Raw genomic sequence first — 23,812 nt, 5'->3', positions numbered from 1 at the left:
TCCTTCCTCCTTCACACAGCCTTCTCCCTGTATATCTTTATCTCTCCTTCCTCCTTCACACAGCCTTCTCCCTGTATATCTTTATCTCTCCTTCCACCTTCACACAGCGTTCTCCCTGTGTGTCTGTGTCTCTGTTTTTTCTGCTTATAAAGATACCAGTCGTTTTGAGTGTGGACCCACCCTACTGCAGTATGACCTTGTCTTAACTAATTACATCTGTAAAAACCCTATTTCCAAATAAGGCCCTTTTCTGAGGGATCTTGGCTTAAAGTAGAGAATACCAGAAAGATGTTTACCTGTGTTTTATTGACTATGCAAAGGCATTCAACTGTGTGGAGCATAACAAATTATGGATAACATTTTGAAGAATGGGAATTCCAGAACACTTAATTGTGCTCATGAGGAACCTGTACATAGACCAAAAGGCAGTCATTTGAACAGAACAAAGGGATACTGCATGGTTTAAAGTCAAGAAAAGTGTGCATCAGCGTTGTATACTGTCACAATACCCATTCAGTCTGTATGCTGAGCAAATAATCTGAGAAGCTGGACTATGAAGAAGAACAGGGCATCAGGACTGGAGGAAGATTTGTTAACATTCTGTGATATGCAGATGACACGGTTTTGCTTGCTGAAAGTGAAGAGGACCGGAGGCACTTACTGATGAAGATCAAAGACCACAGCCTATGATTACACCTTAATACAAGGAAAATACAAATCCTCACAACTGGACCAGTTGTGAACTTACCCATCGACACATCATGATAAACAAAGAAAAGGTTGATGTTATCAAGGATTTCATTTTACTTGGATCCACAATCGATGCTACCTTAGAATAACAGCAACACTGAGGGACCCGGTGGACTTTACTTTTGGGGAGGCACTATTCAACCCAGAATAGTATAAAATAGTGCCAATATCTAGAAATACAGATCCATCTGTGGTTGGATCAGCATAAAAGTCCAGAAACTGTTGTTTCCACGCTGGACCAATTGCACTGCAGACCTGATCAATAACCTTCAATAACCTTCCTGCCTCCTTTCCTTTGCAGTACGATTTCTCAGCTCTGCCCACCCACAGCCACAATCTTTGTGCCCACCTTGTGAGTCTGGCCTGGAGTCTCCCTGTAGTCAGTGGAATGTGGCAAAGATGAGACTGTACCAGTTCTGGTCAAGCCCTTTCAAGGTCTATGGGCTTCTGCTTGCTCTGTGAACAATAAACCTTCATCACAAGGCCAGGCCCCAGGCGGCCGACTGGAGGAGGACATAGCACAGTGAGCAGAGATGACTTGTCCTAGGGAGGCCATCCCAAACCAGCACCCACTGACCTGTTAGACAGATGCAGATGCCTGAGCGAGCCTAGTCGAGCCTAGCTGAGTCCAGCCCCTTTAGAAAAGGCAGCTCCCAGTTAACCTGTGGACTTGTGAGCCGTGGTGGTGCAAATGGTTAACCTGTTTGCTACTAACTAAAGGATTGGAGGTTCAAGTCCACCCAGAGGCACCTCGGAAGAAAGGCCTAGAGATCTACTTCTGAAAAAGATCTACCTCTTGAAAACCCTGTGGAGCAGTTCTACTCTGACACATGTGGGGTTACCATGACTCATAATCAACTCAACAGGGACTGGTTTACTGGTATGCCACTGAGGTTTTGGGGTTGATTCTTACACAGTGTTATCTTAGCAACAGATAGGCGATACATCACTCTATCAGTGCAAAACTGAGATTGGATTATCTTTTATAGTGACTTATATCAAGCTTGTGATCAATTACATTCATCTGTTAATTTTCACATATACTAAATTCTAGACTTTCGAGACCCAATATGGTAACCACTAGCCATGTGTGGCTATTGAGCACATGAAAAGTGGTTAGTATGAACTGAGGTATGCTGTAAGTGTAAAATACGCACATTCATACAAAAAAAAAGAGAATGTAAAATATCTTATTAATAACTTCTTACATTTTAGAATGAACAAATCTGTCTTGGAAGAAGTACAACGAGAATGCCGCTTAGGAGCAAGGATGGTGAGACTGCATCTCACATACTTTGGACATGTTATCAGGAGGGACCAGTCCCTGGAGAAGGACATTATGCTTGGTAAAGTAGAGGGTCAGAGAAAAAGAGGAAGACCCTCAATGAGATGGATGACACAGTGGCTGCAAGGATGGGCTCAAGTATAACAACGATCGTTGGGATGGTGCACGACCGGGCAGTGATTCCTTCTGTTGTGCATAGGGTCACTATGAGTTGGAACCAACTCGACGGCACCTAACAACAACAACAACACAACCACATTGATTACATGTTGAAATAATTATATTTGAGATATATTGAGTTAGAATAAAAATTATTTTGGAAATTAATTACCCCAGTCCCTTTGTAACTTTTTAAAAAATGTGGCTACTTAGAGAATTTAAAATAACATGTGGCTCGCATTATATCCCTGTTGGATAGTGCTGGTGTGGACCATGTCTTTTCATTCTACATGTTTATAATTTTTTTTTTTAACTCTGTATCTTATTGCTTTCAGCTTAGACTGCCAACCACATGAAATAACATGGAATCTTGGTCATTATTGTGGTTTGGATTGTGTCATCCCCCCAAAAGTTATGTTCAAGTCCTGACTTCCTGTGAATGAGAGCTTGTTTGGAAATAGAGTCATTGCAGATGTAGCTGGTTCTCACGAGGTCATACATGAGTAATTGTTGTTGTTGTTGTTGTTAGGTGCCACTGAGTCAGTTCTGACTCATAGCGATCCTATGTACAACAGAACAAAACACTGCCTGGTCCTGTGTCATCCTCACAATCGTTGCTATGTTTGAGCCCATTGTTGCAGCCAGTGTCATTCCGTCTCGTTAAGGGTCTTCTTCTTTTTTTGCTGACCCTCTACTTTACCAAGCATGATGTTCTCCTCCAGTCACTGATCCCTCCTGATAACCCTAATCCGGTGACTGGTGTTCTTATAAGAAGAGAGGAAAAGAAACAGACAGACAGATGTACAGGGAAGATGGCCATATGAAGATGAAGGCAGAGACTGGAGTGATGCTTCCACAAGCCAAGGAACATCTGGGCCTACAGAAGCTAGACGAGGTAAGAAGCTAGAGCCTTCAGTGGGAGGACGTCCGTGTTGACACTAAATTCAGACTTCTAACCTCCAGAACTGTGAGAGAATAAATTTCTGTTCTTATAAGCCACCCAGTTCGTGGTATTTTGTTACGGTGGCCCCAGGAGGCTAACACAGTCATTATCTGCAGTATTAGTTATCCGTAGAAGACGGCATAACTCAGCAGCTTTGATAATCATGTCTTTCATATTTTCATCCAAGCTGTTGGTTTAAATTAGTTCTGACCAGCTCAAAATCAGTAGCAGAACTCATTGGCATTTTGGTAATCAATTCCTTTCATGCTAATAAATTCGTTTACTGGTCCTGATTGAATGCAGTAATTCAGTCAGCTAAGGGCCTGCCCAAGAGTAGTGTTATTCAGCCCACAGTTCACCATTTTATCCATCAGGGTATAAAAGGAAGCTTTGTGAGATACTCTGCTAAAATCAAGATGTGCTTGTGAACCTCCTGATATGCGGAGTAGGGATGTACTGAGCATGTTGAGAGAGGAAGTGGGGTTGGTCTGGGATGACTCACTCAGAGTATTTTTTTTTCTTTTCTCTTTTTTGATTGAGTTTTTGGTGAAAGTTTACACAGCATGATAGGTTCCCATCTGACGATTTCTACACAAATTTTTCAGTGACATTAGTTATATTTATCACACTGTGTCAACATTCTCTTTGTGTTCTGTTTGTTCCATTTCTAGTACTTTAGTTTCCCTGCCCCCTTATCTTCACATCTTTGCTTTTGAGTAATTGTTGACCTTTCGGTCTCCCACTGAGAGTTTTTAAGTAGAACATCGATCTTATAGGTAATGTCTTTTATTTTGTGTGCCACTCTGCTATTTCACTAAAGGGGGATCTCAGGGGATAGGCTCGGTTCTGGGTTTACAGTGTCTCAGGGTGATAGTCTCAGGGAGTCCTCTCTTCTCCACTGTTCCAGTTTGTCTAGTTTTTTTTTTTTTAAATAAGAATTTGATTTCTGTTCCACATTTTTCTCCCATTCTATCCAGGACCATCTATTGTCACCCAGATCAGAATGGTCAGCGGTGGAAGCCGGGCACCATTTAGTTCTTCCGGTCTTAGGGTAGATGAGGTTGTGGCTCGTGTAGATTTTTTTCTTCTCTGATCTTTTGGTTACCTTCTTACTGTTTTGCTCCTGGCAAGTAGAGATCAGTAGTTGTGTCTTAGATGGCTGCTCACAAGCTTTTAAGATCCGAGACTCTACTCACTTCACTAGGATGCAGATCATGAGTTTTGTGAACTATGTTATGCCAGTTTACTGAGTTGTCCCAGGAGACTATGGTCCTAAGCCTTCAAACCCAGAAAACCAATCTTGGAAGGTGTTTGATTATATCTGTGGAGTATCCTTATTTGTGTCTTCCATGAATATATGTGCCTGCACCCACATATTTGTATTTACATGTACCTATAGATACTTGTCTGTTCTCACCTATGTATATATCTGTACTTACCCATATACCAATATGCCTATATCCATCCATACATGCTCAAAAACTCGTTCCTACTTTGATTGTGCTGTGCTCACTACATCCACATTTGGTGTCACTTTTCCCATCAACAAAAATAACAAGTCTCTGAGATCTAAAGCGTATTTTCTCCTCCCATCCCTTCCTGAGGAGCCACCATTGAACACTCGTCTCTCTCTATATATCTATTCTTGTCCTTTTATAAAAGAGGGATCATACAATATTTGTCCTTATATGCTTGACTTATTTCACTTAGCATTATGCCCTTCGGGTCCATCCGTGTGATAATATGTTTTGCAGACTCATTATTGTTTTTTATGGTTGTGTGGTATTCCATTGTCTGTATATATCATAATTTGCTTATCCATGCATTCGTTTATCGGCACTTCAGTTGTTTCCATTTAATTGCTATTGTGAATAAAGCAGCAATGAATGTAAGTGTGCATATATCTGTTCATGTAGTTATTTTTAGGTCTCTAGAGTATGCATCGGAAACCCTGGTGGTGTAGAGGTACAGCTGCTAACCAAAAGGTTGGCAGTTTGAATCCACGAGGCACTCCTTGGAAACCCTATGGGCAGTAACACTCTGTCCTATAGGATCGCTATGAGTTGGAATCAACTTGATGACAACGGGTTTGGTTTGGTTTAGAGTATATACCTAGGAGTGGGATTGCTGGATCATAGGGTAGTTCTATTTCTAGTTTTTTGAGAAAGCACCATACTGTTTTCTGTAGTGGTTGTACTATTTTACAGTCCCACTAGCAATGGATAAAGGTTCCAATCTCCCCACATCCTCTCCAACACTTGTTGTTATCTGTTTTTCTTTTTTTTAAATCACTGCCATTTTAGCTGGAGTAAGATGGTATTTCATTGTAGTTTTGATTTGCATCCTTCTAATGGCTAATAGAGCCTTGGTAGCAAAGTGGTTAAGAGCTCAGGCTGCTAACCAAAAGGTCCGCAGTTCAAATCCACCAGCCGTTCCTTGGAAACCCTATGGGGCTGTTCTATTCTGTCTTACAGGGTCACTATGAGTCAGAATTGGCTCCACAGCACACAATAATAAAACAATGGCTAATGGTCATAAACATCTTTTCATGTTTGTTGGCTGCTTGGATGTCCTCTTTGGTGAAGGTTCTGTTCATGTCTTTTGCCCATTTCGTGATTGGGTTGTCTTTTTCTTCTTGAGTTGTTGTAGTTTTCTATAAATTTTAGAGATTAGACCCTTATCGGATAAGTCATTTCTGAATATTTTTTCCAAGTCTAAAGATACTCTTTTTACACTTTTAATAAAATCTTTTAATGACCATAAGTTTTCAATTTTTATGAGATCCCATTTATCTATTTTGTCTTCTTGTATTTGTGCATTTTTCTACTTGCAGCATATGATCAGAAACTGATGGTAATGAAGGAAGAAGTCCAAGCTGCACTGAAAGCACGGGCAAAAAACAAGGCTCCAGGAATTGACGGAATACCAATTGAGATGTTTCAACAAACCGATGCAGCACTGGAAGTGCTCATTCATCTGTGCCAAGAAATTTGGAAGACAGCTACCTGGCCAACTGACTGGAAGAGATCCATATTTATGCCTATTCCCAAGAAAGGTGATCCAACCGGATGCGGAAATTATCAAACAGTATCGTTAATGTCACACGCAAGTAATATTTTGCTGAAGATCATTCAAAAGTGGCTGCAGCAGTACATCAACAGGGAACTGCCAGAAGTTCAAGCTGCATTCAGAAGAGGACGTGGAACAAGGGACATCATTGCTGAAGTCAGAGGGATGCTGGCTGAAAGCAGAGAATACCAGAAAGATGTTTACCTGTGTTTTATTGATGATGCAAGGGCATTCGATTGTGTGAATCATAATATAGATAACATTGGGAAGAACGGGAATCCTAGAAGAGTTAATTGTGCTCATGAGGAAACTTCACTTAGACAAAGAGGCATTCATTTCAACCGAACAAGGGGATACTGCATGGTTTAAAGTCAGGAAAGCTGTGCATCAGAATTGTATCTTTTCACCATACCTATTCAATCTGTATGCTGAGCAAATAATCCCAAAAGCTGAACTATATGAAGAAGAACAGGGCATCAGGTTTAGAGGAAGACTCAGTAATAACCTGCGTTATGCAGATGACACAACCTTGCTTTCTGAAAGTGAAGAGGACTTGAAGCACTTACTGATGAAGATCAAAGACCACAGCCTTCAGTATGGATTACACCTCAACATAAAGAAAACAGAAATCCTCGCAACTGGACCAATAAGCAAGGTCATGATAAATGGAGAAAAGACTGAAGTTGTCAAGGATTTCATTTTACTTGGATCCACAATCAACACCAATGGAAGCAGCAGTCAAGAAATCAAACGACACATTGCACCGGGCAAATTTGTTGCAAAAGACCTCTTTAAAGCGTTGAAGAGCAAAGATGTCATCTTGAGGACTAAGGTGCGCCTGACCCAAGCCATGGTGTTTTCAATCGCTTCATATGCATGCAAAAGTTGGACGATGAATAAGGAAGACTGAAGAAGAATTGATGCCTTTGAATTGTGGTGTTGGAGAAGAATACTGAATATACCATGGACCGCCAAAAGAATGAACAAATCTGTCTTGGAAGAAGTACAACCAGAATGCTGCTTAGAAGGAAGCAAAGATGTCAAGACTACATCTAACATACTCGGGACATGCTGTCAGGAGGGATCAGTCCCTAGAGAAGGACGTCATGCTTGGTAAAGTAGAGGGCCATTGAAAAAGAAGAAGACCCCCAACAAGATGAATTGACACAGTGGCTGCAACAATGGGCTCAAGCATAACAACGATTGTGAGGATGGCACAGGACCAGGCAGTATTTTGTTCTATTGTACATAGAGTCACTATGAATTGGAACCAACTTGATGGCACCTAACAACAACAACTACATTTGTGCATTTGTTATGTTTGTTATCCTATTTTTACAAAAGATTAGGTCCCATAGTTTTCTCCCTATGTTTTCTTCCAGGAATTTTGTGGCTTTAGGTTTAACATTTAGGTCTTTGATGATCCATTTTGAGTTAGTTTTTGTGTATGGTGTGAGGTATGCGTCTTGTTTCAGTTTTCTGCAGGTGGATATCCAGTTTTGCCAGCACCATTTATTAAACAGACTGTTTCTGCCCCCCTGGATGGACTTTGACCCCTCGTGAAAAATCAATTGTCCATAGATGGCTGGGTTTAATTCTGAGTTCTCAATTCTGTTCCACTGGTCTATGTGTCTATCATTGAACCAATTCCAGGCTGCTTTGATTACAGTGGCTGATTAGTATCTTTTGATATCAGGGAGTGTGAGACCCCCTACTTCGTTCCTTTTCTTCCATATTGCTTTGGCTATTCAGGATTTCTTTCCTTTCCATATGAAGTTGGTCATTAGTTTCTCCATTTCAGTAAAGAATGTTGTTGGGATTTGTGTCGGGATTGCATTGTATCTGTAGTTGCTTTGGTAGAATTGACATTTTCACTGTATTAAGCCTTCCAATCCACGAGCATGGGATGTCTTTCCATTTTTGTAGGTTCACTCATAGTGTTTGCCATGTTCTTCTCTAGACACCCACAAAAATTGTTACTAAACAATATGTTCTGACTTGCTTCTGGGTGTTGAGTCAAGCTGACTGGTCAGCGGTGATTGTTTTCCACATTTTTCTGCTCCCTTCTTTCGGAGCTCAGTGCGGTGACCTCTCTGCAACTCCCGGTTACTGTCCCTACTCTTCCCACCCTCCAGTCCATCAGCTGTTACAGCCAGCCGCTGGGCATGCTAGCCTCGTAAAGAGCTCACTCAGGCCAACACTTAAAATGCCCATAAATTCCTGCCTTAATCAAGATAAGGCTGAGCCTGAAATGAAATATTCATTGTGCAAACTGGAAGCATTAAGATCACAGGGAAATCTTTCAAAGTGCAAACTTTTGATCATCTTGAAAGCCCTTTTATTCGCATTTACACCACTGGTACACTTGAAAATCATGTGGCACAAGCAGTGTGCGATCAACAGCTAACCTAAAGGATGGCGGTTCGAACCCACCCAGGGGCTCCAAGAAAGGAAGGCCTGGAGAGCTGCTTGATCTGCTGCAGTAGAGATCACAGCCATTGAAAACCCTATGGAGTGCAGTTTCATTCTGAAACACATGGATCTGATATGAATCAAGATCTACTCGATGGCACCTGGTTTGGTTTTGGTTTTAAATATCAATGTATAATTTTTAATCTCTTCTCTATTGTTTTCTGTGAAGTTGTTCTCATGTTGTAGTTAGGTGCCTTCGAGTCAATTCTGACTCATGGTGACCCCGTGTACAACAGAAGGAAACGCTGCCCAGTCCTGCGCCATCCTCACAATCGTTGGTATGTTTGAGCCCATTGTTGCAGCCACTGTGTCAATCCATCTCCTTGACGATCTTCCTCTTTTTCATTGACCCTCTACTTTACCAAACATGATGTCCTTCTCCAGGGACTGATCCCTCCTGATAACATGTCCAAATTACATGAGATGAAGTCTCGCCATCCTCGCTTCTAAGGAGCATTATAAGGAGAAGTATATTCTGGCTGTACTTCTTCCAAGACAGATTTGTTCATTCTTCTGGCAGTCCATGATATATTCAATATTATTCACCAACACCATAATTCAAAGACATCAATTCTTCTTCAGTCTTCCTTATTCATTGTCCAGCTTTTACTTGCATATGAGGTGGTTGAATAGACCATGCCTTGGGTCAGGTGCACCTTAGTCCTCAAAGCAACATCTTTGCTTTTTGACACTTTTTAAAGGGGTCTTTTGCTGCAGATTTGCCCAATGCAATACATTGTTTGATTTCCTAACAGCTGCTCCCATGGAAGGGCCCTCGTGGTGCAGTGGTTAAGAGCTCAAGCTGCTAACAATAAGTCGGCGGTTTGAATCCACCAGCCACTCCTTGGAAGCCCTATGGGACAGCTCTACTCTGTCCTATAGGGTCGCTATGAGTTGGAATCAACTCGACGACAATGGACAGCAATGGGCTCCCATGGACGTTGACTATGGATCCAAGTAAAATGAAATCCTTGACAACTTCAGTCTTTTCTCCGTTTATCATGCTGTTGCTTATTGGTGCAGTTGTAAGGATATTTGTTTTCTTTATGTTGAGGTGTAATCCATACTGAAGGCTGTGGTCTTTGATCTTCATCAGTAAGTGCTTCAAGTCCTCTTCACTTTCAGCAAGCTAGTTGTATCATCTGCATATTGCAGGTTATTAATGAGTCTTCCTCCAATCCTGATGCCCTGTTCCTCTTCATATAGTCCAGCTTCTTGGATTATTTGCTCAGCTTACAGAGTGAATAAGTGTGGTAAAAGGATACAAGCCTGATGCACACCTTTCTGATTTTAAACCACAGAGTATCCCCTTGTTCTGTTCAAACAACTGCCTCTTGGTCTAAGTATAGGTTCCATATGAGCACAATTAAGTGTTCTGGAATTCCCATCACTCGCAATGTTATCCATAATCTGTTATGATCCACACAGTCAAATGCCTTTGCATAATCAATAAGGTACAAGTAGACATCTTTCTGGTATTCTCTGCTTTCAGCCAAGATCCATCTGACATCAGCAATGATATCTCTTGTTCATGTCCTCTTCTGAATCCAGCTTGACCTTCTGGCAGTTCTATGTCAATGTACTGCTACAACTGTTTTTGAATGATCTTCAGCATAGTTTTACTTCTGTGTGATATTAATGATATTATTCGATAATTTCTGCATTCTGTTGGGTCACTTTTCTTTGGAATGAGCATGAATATGGATCTTTTCCAGTGGGTTGGCCAGGTAACTGTCTTCCAAATTTCTTGGCATAGACAAGTGAAATGCTTCCAGGAAATGTATCCATTTGTTAAAAACATCTCAGTAGGTATTCCATCAATTCCTGGAGACTTGTTTTTTGCCAATGCCTTCAGTGCAGCTTGGACTTCTTCCTTCAGTGCCATTGGCTCTTGATCATATGCTACCTCCTGAAATGTGTGAACATCAACCAATTCTTTTTCATACAGTGACTCTGTGTATTCCTTTAATTTTGTTTTGGTGCTTCCTACATTGTTCAACGTTTGCCCTAATATGGTGTTTTAAATCAGAACCTGGTGGTCTGACTCTTGAAGATTACATGTGCAGATATTTGGATTTTCAATTTAGGTCCCGTATTTGTATGTGTAAATCTTGTCATTCATCTATGCCATCTGTATGACTTTGCTCCAGAGTACAACGTTGCTTCCTATCAAATCGTCCAAGGAGCAGTTGAAGAATGTATATTCTAGATGTCCAAAGGGGCACTGCGAGCAGTCCAAGCTAGGGGAGGTGCTGGGGGCTCGAGGCTGGTATAACTTCAGACAGTACCTGGAATCTCCACTTTCAAATATACTAAATAATTTCATCTGTGTGCGGCTGATGTGTTATTTTGTAGTGTCTAAGTTGTTGTGGTTGTTGTTAGCTGTCTTCAAGTTGGCTCCAACTCATGGCGACCGTACGTATGACAGAACAAAATGCTGCCTGGTCCTGTGCCATCTTCATGATCATTGGTGTGTTTGAGTCCATTGTCTAAGTTAGCTACTCTAAAATGCATGCTCAGTCTGCAAATGGAGTCTTGATATTATTTTGAAATGTTCAATATGAAAAGTTTTTATTAGATCTGGCATGCATTCACATTATGCAAGGAACTTCAACATTACATTTGTCACTTGAAAAACAAATCTGTTAGATTCTATAAAAACAGTTTCAAATATTGTAACTTTTAGGTGACTATAATAAAGTGATTTTAGATTTAAAAGTTGTAATCAAGAATTTGTAGGATCAAGGGTTTTGTTGGTGGCTGTCATGGATTGAATTGTGTCCCCCAAAAATGTGTGTCTATTTGGTTAGGCCAGGATTCCGAGTACTGTGTGGTTGTCCTCCATTGTATGATCTGATGTAATTTTCCTGTATGTTGCAAATCCTAATTCCTGCTTGTGGTTAACGAGGCAAGATTAGGTTATGTTGAAGAGGATTAGAGTGGGATGCAACACCCTTACTCAGTTACAGCCCTAATCTGATGTAAAGGGAGTTTCCCTGGGTTGTGGCCTTCATCACCTTTTATCTTACAAAAGATAAAAGGAGAGGGAAGCAAGCAGAGAGATAGAGGAACTCCTACCACCAAGAAAGAAGAACCAGGAGAGGAGCGCGTCCTTTGGACCCAGGGTCTCTGCACTGAGAAGTTCCTAGACCTGGGGAAGGTTGATGAGGAAGCCTTCTCCTGGGGCTGGCACTCTGAATTCAGACTTCTGGCTTCTCAGACTGTGAGAGAATAAATTTCTCTTTGTTAAAGCCACCCACTTGCGGTACTTCTGTTAATAACAGTACTAGATAACTAAGGCAGTGGTTATCAAGAATCTGTTAAGAGACTATCATTGAAATCTCCTGTTTCAGGAAACATCATGTCCCCATTTCAAGCCTCAAACCAAATAAGAAAAGTTACGCTCATGGAAGCAAGCTCAGCTTTTCACTTAAACAAATGAAAAGATTTCACTTGAATATTTGATACAACTCAGTACATTCCCTAATGCCATCTATTTTACTGTTGTCATCTAATGATGTAATAATAAAGGGACTGCAACAGATTTTTACTCCAAAACTCATCTAAAACCAAAAAAAAATCCAGTTGCCAATGAGTTAACTCTGACTCATGGCAACTCACGTGTGCAGAATAGAACTGCTCCACAGTGTTTTCAATGCTGTGACCTTTCAGAAGCAGATTGCTAAGCTTCTTTTGAGGTACCCCTGGATGGGTTTGAACCGCCATCCTTTTGGTTAGCAGCTGAGTGGTTCACTGTTTGTGCCACTCAGTAGCTCCTAATACTCATTTACCCTTTGCTGTAGAGTCGATTTCAGCTCATAGCAACACTATAGGGCAGAGTAGAACTGCCCCATAGGGTTTCCAAGGAGCAGCTGGTGGGTTCGAACTGTTGACCTTTTGGTTAGCTGCTGAGCTCTTAAGCACTGTGCCACCAGTGCTCCAAGCCTCATTTAGGTGCCCCGAATCTCCCCTTTTGCCCAGTGTGCCTCCTGATACAGATATTACAGTTCTATGGATGACTTGATGGGAGTGTTCTGGGTAAGCCCTGTTCCAATATGTCCTACTTCCTTTGCCTCAGGGCTTCTGCTTAGGCAGTTCCCTTAGCCTGGAAGGTTCTCTCCTTGCTCACCTTTGTGGTAAATTCCTACTCATCCTTCAACATTCAACTCAATGGGACTTCCTCAAGGAAGCTTTCCTTGACATCCAGCCCATGTCAAAAACCTGTTGTATGCTCTCACAGAACCCTCACTTCTTCATAGCCTTCATGGTACTTTGAGGGAGTTATCTGTGTAATTTTTTCTGTAAAGTCTTCCAAGGGTAGTCAACACTTCCCTCAGGCAGGGCTGCCTCTCTCTGGCCTCTCCTTGCTGCGTCACCTACGTTCAGCCTAAAGCCTTCAAGGTGCACGTGCCCCGGCCCCACTGCATGTGTAGTCCTTCCTCTCAAGCTCTAAATTCAACCGTCAGCTACATTATTCTGTCCTTCAGAATGTTTCTCATTCACTCCGCTCTTTCTCTTTCCTTCCCCCATGCACCTGCATAGCCAGATAAGGCACCTCTACTGCCTGCCTCCCCATCTCCCAGTCCAAGGATCCTTCCACATCCCTGTGAAGCACAGCAGCAATCGAGCTGTTGGCCAGTTTGGTGGTGGTCAGGGGCTCCACCAGGCCTCAGGGCTGGTGGTCAAACTCCTTCCTCCGGCTGGCACTCAAGATCCCCTACAGCCTGGCCCAACCCAATTTTCCTTCAGTAGCCAGGTACACACCATGTTGGCGAGGTCCTTCTGACATGACTGGTGTTGTGTTGTTGTGGTGGTGGTAGTGGTGGTTTTTATGTGTGGGTTTTTTTTTTAAAGATACTTTGGGCAGTTATTCTGATATGACTAATAAGACCCAAGAACATTTGGCACGTTCATCTTTGAAAAATTGCCAAATAATATACTCAACAGAAATTCTCTCCCTCTGCTTAATCCTCTTCCTGTCCTGAAGCTTCAGCTCATCATTTATCAAGCTGCTCTAGGACAGGGGGGTTTAGGAGAAGGGTAAGGGACAATGATGTCTGTGCATATTATTTTAACAACTTGAAAGTGAGTTTCTTTATACAGAAGTACAAATTGTCCCCCGAATCAAAATGCCTCCTTTAAAAGCCCAAGTCAAATCATCTTCATTTCAATCTCATCTCCACGTACTTCCCTGGACAAGCTAGTCTGTGCTCTGCTCCCCAAACCCCCTTGAGTTTTCCTGCCTCTGCTTTTTGGTTTACATCATTCATTCCTCTCCCCTCTATCTTCCTGTGTCTGGGGCATCCCTAGGGATAAAGCTCCAGTATCTGGTTGTTGCCCCACACATCTGTTAGTTTGTTGTACTGGGAGGGGGTATGTGTTACTGTGATGCTCGAAACTATGCCACCAATATTTCAAATACCAGCAGAATCACCCATGGTGGACAGGTTTCAGCTGAGCTTCCAGACTAAAACGGACTAGGAAGAAGGACGTAGCGATCTACTTCTGAAAATATTAGCCAGTGAAGACCTTATGAATAGCAGTGGAACATTGTCTGATATAGCGCTGGAAGATGAACCCCTCAGGTTGGAAGGCACTTAAAATATAACTGGGAAAGAGCCGCCTCCTTAGAGTAGAGTCAACCTTAATGACGTGGATGGAGTTAAGCTTTCAGGAGCTTCATTTACTGATGTGGCATGACTCAAAATAAGAAGAAACAGCTGCAAACATTCATTAATAATTGGAACTTGGAATTTACAAAGTATGAATCTAGAAAAATTGGAAGTTGTCAAAAATGACATGGAACGCATAAACATTAGTGGCACTAGTGAGCTGAAATGGACTGGTATTGGCCATTTTGAATCAGACAATCATATGGTCTACTGTGCCGGGAATGGCAATTTGAAGAGGAATGATCTTGCATTCATCGTCAAAAAGAACATTTCAAGATATGTCCTGAAGTACAATGCTGTCAATGATAGGATAATATCCATACACCTACAAGGAAGACCAGTTAATATGACTATTATTAAATTTTATGCACCAACCACTAATGCCAAAGATGAGGAAATTGAAGATTTTTTACCAACTTCTGCAGTCTGAAGTTGATCAAACATGCCATAAACATGCATTGATAATTACTGGTGATTGGAACGAGAAAGTTGGAAACAAAGAAGAAGGATCAGTAGTTGGAAAATATGGCCTTGGTAATAGAAATGATGCCAGAGATCGCATGATAAAATTTTGCAAGACCAACACCTTCTTCATTGCAAATACCTGTTTCCAACAACAAAAACGGCAACTGTACATGCAGACCTCACCAGATGGAATACACAGGAATCAAATTGACTACATTTGTGGAAAGAGACTATGGAAAAGCCCAATATCATCAGTTAGAACAAGGTGAGGGGCCGACTGTAGAACAGACGATCAATTGTTCATATGCAAGGTCAAGTTGAAGCTGAACAAAATTAGAACAAGTCCACGAGAGCCAAAGTACGACCTTGAGTATGTTCCACCTGAATTTAGAGACCATCTCAAGAATAGATTTGACACATTGAACACTAATGACCTAAGACCAGATGAGTTGTGGAATGACATCAAGGACATCATACACGAAGAAAGCAAGAGGTCACTGAAATGACACAGAAGAAAGAAAAGACCAAAATGGATGTCAGAAGAGACTCTGAAACTTGCTTTTGAAAGTAGAGTAGCTAAACACAAAGAAAGAAATGATGAAGTAAAAGAGCTAAACAGAAGATGTCAAAGGGCAGCTCGAGAAAACCACGTGAAGTATTATAATGAAATGTGCAAAGACTTAGAGTTAGAAAATCAAAAGGGAAGAACACTCTTGGCGTTGCTCAAACCGAAAGAACTGAAGAGAAAATTCAGGGCTCGAGTTCGACAGAACAAGAGAAAGACAAAGGGCAGGCATCAGTTGACGTTAAAGGAAGGTCCCTCTAAAATGCCATTGAACACTTCTGTCATGTTAGTGTGCGCGTACAAACATAAATATATTCCCTAGATTTGTCCACTGAGAAGGCTGGGGGCAGTGATACCTCAGCAGCAATGAGCACATCTTGAGCCCGGGTATTAACTGCTACCTGCCATTCTCTACAAAAAAGAACCAGACTTGGAACAAAGGTTGATTCCAGGGTTAAAAAGTTGCAAGATGGGCCCCAAACAGAAAGTAAGGAAATGCTCAAACTATGATGGGGAAGTCAGAAGGACCCATAGCTCCTTAGTCTTCTACTAGTCAAATCTGGGACAACTTTCACATCAACGTAAATGATGCTCATCGTAAACTGTAACCTATGTATTTTGTAAGAATCCATGAGCCCATGAATAGGGAGTAAAGAAAGATTTTTATAGTAGAATACCAACCTTTATATTTAGAAAGAATGATGATGGAGTTGGAAAATCACCGTTTGGCAATAATAATTAATAATAGTAATAATTAATCTTAAAAGGATCCTAATTAGCTAAAGCTGGTGGGTGAAAGTTTGATGAGGTTAGGGATATTCACATAGTTTCGAATTTTCTCCTCATAAAACACTTATTAATTACAAAGGCGAAAAGAATAACCTTACAGTAGAGAAATCTGGCAGATACCACCTTAATCAAGTGATCACAATTAGTACAAGTGATGGGACAGATTGACATCAGGTGCCACCTGGCAGGATACGGTGAGAAAAAAACACACACCACCTCTGTGATGTTTCCGCCAAAAAAGCACATCCTGTATGTAATCATGAGGAAACATCACACGAACCCAAACTGAGGAACAGTCTACAGTTTGCCGTCTTCAAATGCGTCAAGGTCATGAAACTCAGGGAAAGACTGAGAAACTCTTCCATTTTGAAGGAGACTAAGAGACATGTAAGGAGCCTGGTGGCACAGTGATGAAGCACTCGGCTGCTAACCAAAAGGTTGGTGGTTCAAACCCATCAGCCGCTCCACAGGAGAAAGATGTGGCAGTCTGCTTCCGTAAAGATTTATAGCCTTGGAAACCCTATGGGGCAGTTCTACTCTGTCCAATAAGGTTGCTATGAGTCAGAATTAACTAGACGGCAGTGGGTCTGCGTGGATTTTGAAGAGACATGTAGTTTAAAATTGGAAAATGTGTGCATCAGAGTTGTATATTTTCACCTTACTTATTCAATCTGTATGCTGAACAAATAATCAGAAAAGCTGGTCTATATGAGGAAGAACATGGCGTCAGGATTGGAGGAAGACTCATTAAAAACCTGCGTTATGCAGATGACACAACTTTGCTTGCTGAAAGTGAAGAGGACTTGAAACACTGATGAAGATCAAAGACCACAGCCTTCATTATTACGGATTACACATGAACATGAAGAAAACATAAATCCTCACAACTGGATAAACATCATGAGAAGTGGAAGAAATTGAAGTTGTCAATGATTTAATTCTTCTTGGATCAATAATCAATGTCCATGGAGGCAGCAGTCCAGAAACCAAAATGATGTATTGCATTGGACAAATCTGCAAAAGACCTCTTTAAAGTTTTGAAAAGCAAAGATGTCACTTTGGTAACTAAGGTGTTCCTGACCCAAGCCATGATGTCTTTAATTGCCCCATATGCATGCAAAAGTTGGACAATGAAAAAGGAAGACCAAAGAAGAATTGACGCATTCGAATTTCGGTGCTGGTAAAGAAGATTGAATATACTGTGGACTGCTGGAAGAACAAACAAATCTGTCTTAGAAGAAGTACAGCCAGAATGCTCCTTAGAAGCAAGAATGCTAGACTTTGGTCCATTTACTTTGGACATGTCATCAGGAAAGACCAATTGCTAGAAAAGGACATCCTGGTTGGTAAAGGAGAGGGTCAGTGAAAATGAGGGAGGTCCTCAATGAGTTGGATTGACACATTGGCCACAACAATGGACTCAAACATACCAACGATCATGAGGATAACGCAGGACCCGGCAATGTTATGTTCTGTTATGTACAAGGTTTCCATGAATTGGAGCCAACTAGACAGCAATTAACAACAGAGAGAGATTGAGAACTAAATACAACATGCGATTCTAGATTGGATCCTTTTGCAATGAAAGACTTTATGGTGAAATGTAAACGGTGTCTGAGAATTTTTTTTCTTCCTTACCAGTTGCCTTTGAGTTGACTCTGACTTTTGGCGACCCCATGTGTGTCAGAATATAACTGTGCTCCATACGGTGTTCAGTGGCTGATTTCTTGGAAGTAGGTCATCAGACCTTTCTTCCAAGGTGCCTCTGGGTGGACTCAAATCACCAACCTTTCGATTCACAGCCAAGCTTGTTAACTGTGTTAACTGTTTGCACCATGCAGGGACTTCCATAGCTATAATTACTACCAAGGATATCACCATACTAAGCATGGATTTGCTAACTAAGTATCAGAATATTAGGATGTACTTGATGCATAAGAAAAGTAAGTTAGGGTAAAAAGAAAAAAGGAAGTATTGCTCTTATAGATGACAGCAAAATTCAATAATTAACTTCCTTGAGAAGTGGTAAGGGCAGAATTTTATAAAAAGTAAAATAAGATTTAAATGAATTGTGGGTGTTAAAAACCACCCTCGGAAACCACCATTGATTTTTAAAAGGAGGATTTTTTATTAACAATGTCCTTAACGTTGTATCTGTCATCAAGGAAGGCACCTATATCCTGTCACTTTGGTAACTAAGGTATGCCTGACCCAAGCGATAGTACCGTATTCCTTGGTACTATTGTCAGAGACAAAACCCAAGGCAGGATAAACATTACATTGCGATCTTTACTCTCCTTTTCAACTAATCTGCTTTGGGGCCATTACTAGAATGTTCTGGGGGTGGAATGATCCTTGGATGGCTTGAAGGCAATGTAATAGTTGCATTGCATACATCCTCAACTCCTTTGCCCTCTCTCTGTATTACTCAGTTGGCTAAGCCACGACTCTTGTTAACTTCTTTTCTCCTCATACTCAGCTCTTGCACCTACATCACTCAGTGTGGCTAGAGAAAGAAAGCAAACAATTTTGGTGACTGGTCTCATTTTAAATTCACGATTGCCCCGTCTTTGTCATCTAGTGCTGCTATAACAGAAATACCACAAGTGGATGGCTTTAACAAAGAGAAATTTATTTTCTCATACTCTTGTAGGCTAAAAGTCCAAATTCAGGGTATCAGCTCAAGGAGAAGGCTTTCTCTCTCTGTCGGCTCTGGGGGAAGGTCCTCGTCATCATCAATCTTCCCCTGGACTAGGAGCTGTCTGCATAGGACCCTCAGGTCCAAAGGACACGCTCTGCTCCCGGTGCTGCTTTCTGGTGGTATGAGGAGGTCCCCCCTCTCTGCTTGCTTCCCTTTCCTTTTATCTCTTGTAACATAAAAGGTGGTGCAGGCCCCACCCCATGGAAACTCCCTTTACATTGGATCACGGACGTGACCTTAGTAAGTGTGTTACAATCCTACCCTGATCCTCTTTAACATAAAATTGCAATCACGAAATGGAGGACAACCACACAATACTGAGAGTCATGGCCTAGCCAAATTGATACAAACTTTTTTTTGGGGACATAATTCTATCCATGACACCCCCCTCATGTGGGCTTTCACATGGCCTGGCGGTATACAGTTCTCTAGCTCCTTCATTCTCCTTTTCCCCTAGATGGCTACTTCATTCCTTTTCCTCTCTTCTCAAAGTGCTGACACCTCTTTCTCCATCTGCACTCTCAGCTGGTGACTTGGTTTCCTATTTCATTGAGAATGTAGAGACAATCAGCGAAAAGCCTCCAGAAGCTCTCAGTACCATACCCAGCTGCCTACACTGGCCTCTGCCCATGTGCTCTGCTTCTCACCTGCTGCTGTGGAAGAACCCCCCTGCTCCTAAGGGCAATCCTTGGCTGGGGTCACTGAGCCCTGTCCTCCTGGGTCTATTTGTGACATATGTTAAGCACATCTCCCTTCTCTATTTTGCACTGTTGTTGTTATTAGGTGCCATTCAGTTGGTTCTGACTCATAGCAACCCTACGTACAACAGAACAAAATACTGCTCAGTCCTGCGCCATCCTCACAATTTTTGTTATGTTTGAGCCCACTGTTGCAGCCACTGTGCCAATCCATCTCGTTGAGGGTCTTCCTCTTTTTCACTGACCCTCTACTTTACCAGCATGAGGTCCTTCTCTAGGGACTGATCCCTCCTGATAACATGTCCAAAGTACTTATGATGACGTCTCACCACCCTTGCTTCTAAGGAGCATTCTGGCTGTACTTCTTCCAAGACAGATTTGTTCCTTCTTCTGGCAGGCCATGGTATATTCAATCTTCTTCACCAACACCATAACTCAAAGGTGTCAATTCTTCTTTGGTCTTCCTTTTCATTATCCAGCTGTCACATGCATATGAGGTGATTAAAAATACCATGGCTTGAGTCAGGTGCACCTTAGTCCTCAAAGTGACATCTTTGCTTTTTAACACTTTAAAGAGGTCTTGTGCAGCAATTTGCCCAATGCAATACGTCATCTGATTTCCTGACTGCTGCTTCCCTGGGCGTTGATTATAGATCCAAGAAGAATGAAATCCTTGACAACTTCAATTTCGTTACTATTTATCATTATGTTATTCTTTGGTCCAGTAGTAAGGATTTTCATTTTCTTTACATTGAGGTGTAGTCCATCCTGAAGGCATAGTCTTTGATCTTCATCAGTAAGTGCTTCAACTCCTGTTCACTTTCAGCAAGCAAGTTTGTGTCATCTGCATAACTCAGGTTGTTAATGAGTCTTCCTCCAATCCTGATTGTATTATACTAGTGTTAATGAACATGGACGGTAATATTTATAAATATACGGGAAAGAAAGGAGAGAGGTGGCCACCCCAGAGATGGATATTCTCACTCTTGTCTCGAAGAAGTTGTAGGTGTTTCCCATCGAGTGTCTACTCAGGACTTTCCTCGGGGCGACGTGTGGCTTGACACCAGCTTACCAAAGACTTGGGTGGGTCAGGTACCCCAGATTTCCCCTCAAATCACAGAGTTAATCCCACACTGAAGTCACTTGGGGGATGTAGACTCAGGTTTCCGCTGCCTAAGCAGGTCAGGTATGATATCATGGCCCCATGTGGTGAACGATGGTTAAGGAAGCACCATGAATCTTTCGAGAGTGGCGTTTCTCTTCTTCATCTGGGTGATGCCTCCTTTTGTAACTGAGGCATAGACCTACAGTAGAATATTTTGTGAAATACTAATTCTCCGTTCATTCCATCTTTACCCATAAAAGCATAGTCACATGGTACTTTCAGGCTTTTTATTCTTTTAAGAATAAGAATGTGGGTAGTTGATTATAAAGCTTAAGTATTGTGTGGAGCTTTACAGAGAACTTTATAATCATTCTAATTAATTTGTAATTTCCAAGAAGAACCAAGAAATATTCCACAAACTAATAATTCTGAAAGAAAATTTTTTTACATCTAAAATTGAAATTATCAAGTGACCTACTTACATAAGCTTTTCTTCCTTCCTCCACCTCATTATTTTTAGATGATCTGAGGTATGTGCTGGAAGGATAAAACTTGTGGTGAGGCAGTTCCCCACATCACCCAGCGTGTGGGCAAAGAATGAGAGAGTGTCAACTTCAGAAGGTAGCTGAGAAAAGAGCCTACGAATGTCCAAAGCACAGCAATCTCTTAAGTAGCCCAGCATGGGTCTTTAAATCTGGAGGAAAAAGGCCTGTGTGTTTACACTGGTGAACAGACGTCTAAGGATTTACGAAATCTGAAATTAAAGACAAAAACTCTGTGGCTGCGAATTTGTGGAAAGAAAGCTGCTTCCTTATTGGGTAAGTTTTTGTTTTGTCTTGGAATTTAGAAAATATGGCAACCTACTGGTGATACAGTGGTTAAGAATTCAGCTGCTAACCAAAAGGTGGACAGTTCAAATCCACCAGCCATGCCTTGGAAACCCTATGAAGCAGTTCTCGTCTGTCCTGTAGGGTCGCTATGAGTTAGAATTGACTCAATGCAAATGGGTACGGGTTGTTTTAATAAGTGTCTTGAGCTTTAAAGGTTAGAAAATATTCATAAGTTTATATTATCAAGTCAGAGTTCTCTTGGATGCTTATTTATTGACAGAACTGTAGTCATGCTGAGGAGAAATGGAAGACACTAACTTCTGTTGAGACCATGATGTGCCAGACAGCATTCTAGGGACCTAGTATGCATGATTTTATCCAGCACTGACAACAGCCCCAGGAGGTCAGTATTAGGCTATTTTAAAGAGCTTCAAAAGACAGAGGTAGACAGTGTGTCCCAGTGGAGGGGTCTGAATCCAGGTATTTCTGATTTCAGAGTCTAAGTTCTTTCTATCTCACAGAGACATAAGGAAAGATCTTCCTCAAGTCGCTGTGGTCTAATTTATAATGACCAGCCCCTATGAAAGGAGCCCTGGTTGCTCAATGGTTAAGCACTCTGTTATTAACCAAATGGTCGGTGGTTTGAACCCAGCAGTCGCTCCGAGGGAGGAAAACGTGACAGTCTACTTCAGTTAAGACGACAGCCTTGGAAACCATGCGGGGCAGTTCTACTCTGTCCTCTGGGGTCGCTATGAGTCGGGATTGAGTAGATGGCAACGAGTTAGCGATTATGAGGAGTTTCTGGATGGTGCAAATGGTTAACATGCTTGCTACTAACCAAAAGGTAGTAGTTCAAGTCCACCCAGAGGCGCCTAGGAAGAAGGCCTGGTAATCTACTCCAAAAATCAGACACTGAAAACCCTATGGAGCACAGTTCTACTCTGACACACATGGGGTCGCCATGAGTCAAGGTTGACTCCATGGCAACTGTTTTTTGTTTTTTAATAACGCTAATGAAAGAACTGTAAGAATATTTGCAAAGAGTCTTGTAAATCATACTCACCTTTAAGGGCCATCCTACAGATGAGCCATCCCTATAAAGAAGAAAGACAGATTCCACAAACCTAACCCAAACGCAGTCTCATTAATTTGTAGTGGGAGCTCAGGGCTGGACCTGGGTCGGGAGACAGGTGGTGTTGGGTGGATCCAAATGAGGCCAGAGGCACAGAGGAGGTGGGCTGACTCGGGGACAGGGCCCGGGGTCAACATCGGTGAGCAGGGAGGCATGCTGGTGAGGACATGATAGTGCAGGGGCATTTCCTGTGGGCGGAGGAGGGAGCCCCAGGAGGTGGACAGATGAGGGGACGAGATGAGGGTGTGGGAGAGGGGCGAGCTTGGAGCCAGCTCAGTGGAACATATAAGCCCATAATGATAACGTGTCCACGACTGTGCTTGCTTATGGGTCTGGTTCAGGAGGATTCACGATGCTGTTCTCATGAGGTGAAGAAGTTCCTTCCCATGGTAACATTATCTCCAAGTGAAAGTGACAAATGGGCTGCCATCAGTTTCACTGCTTTTGGGTTAAGGTATCTATGCCGCAGGAGCCCCAGTGGCGCAGTGGTTAAGCACTTGGCTGCTAACCGAAAGATCGGCGGTTCAAACCCACCAGCCGCTCTGCAGGAGAAAGATGTGGCCGTCTGCTTCCGTAAAGATGACAGCCTTGGAAACCCTATGCGGCAGTTCTTCTCTGTCCTATAGGGTCACTATGAGTTGGAATCGACTCGAAGGCAACGGGTTTTTATCTATGCTACTTAAAGCATACTGTTGGATGGTCTGTTTTATGACGATACTAGAGCCGTTTGCCTTAATCCTTTTGTCTTCTCTGATTAGCTCCAAACACCTTCCTGAGCTCTCACTGACTCGCAGGTCACTGATCTAATAACACCAGCCGAAAAGAGGAAATGAGCACAGAAGTAGTCTGCAGCCAAAATAGAATCACCAGGTTCCACGCGGTATCTCCCAGGGGAGGCCCTCAGGTGCACGGACAGGGTGACGCTTATTTTAGGAGCAGTTTGGTTTCCCTTCCCAGAGCTTATTTATCAGAAGCCAAAAGTCACATGCCAGAAGGCTGACTTGAGCGTGGGATACGCTGGAAATAACAGGTGAGACAGCCCACAGGGCACTTTCCCAGGTGGAGATGAAGAGCCACATCTGCCTGTAAGAGTGGCACCTCAGCACACTTCCCTGGGGCATTTACTGCAGGCCCAGCCCTCCCAGGGAGGGTTAGTCTCTGTGCAGAGGTGGAGCCT

The 23,812-nt window shown here is 42.2% G+C and overlaps 1 protein-coding gene across 3 annotated transcripts in view; it reads left to right on the top strand.

The window, feature by feature from the left end:
* Window positions 1-21,206: 21,206 nt before the first annotated feature.
* Window positions 21,207-23,812, top strand: part of CCR6 (C-C motif chemokine receptor 6) — a 48,005-nt gene continuing 45,399 nt past the window's right edge. For all 3 annotated transcript variants that reach the window (XR_002823573.1, XM_023728508.1, XM_023728500.1), the window contains exon 1: window positions 21,207-21,491. The gene's annotated coding sequence lies outside the window, so the exon portion shown is untranslated. The remainder of the gene's footprint in view (window positions 21,492-23,812) is intronic.

This window comes from Trichechus manatus, unplaced genomic scaffold (assembly GCF_000243295.1).
Source record: "Trichechus manatus latirostris isolate Lorelei unplaced genomic scaffold, TriManLat1.0 scaffold00002, whole genome shotgun sequence".
Taxonomy (NCBI): Eukaryota; Metazoa; Chordata; class Mammalia; order Sirenia; family Trichechidae; genus Trichechus; species Trichechus manatus.
Note: the sequence above shows the minus strand (reverse complement) of the source record. Positions and strands in the feature narration are given on the sequence as shown.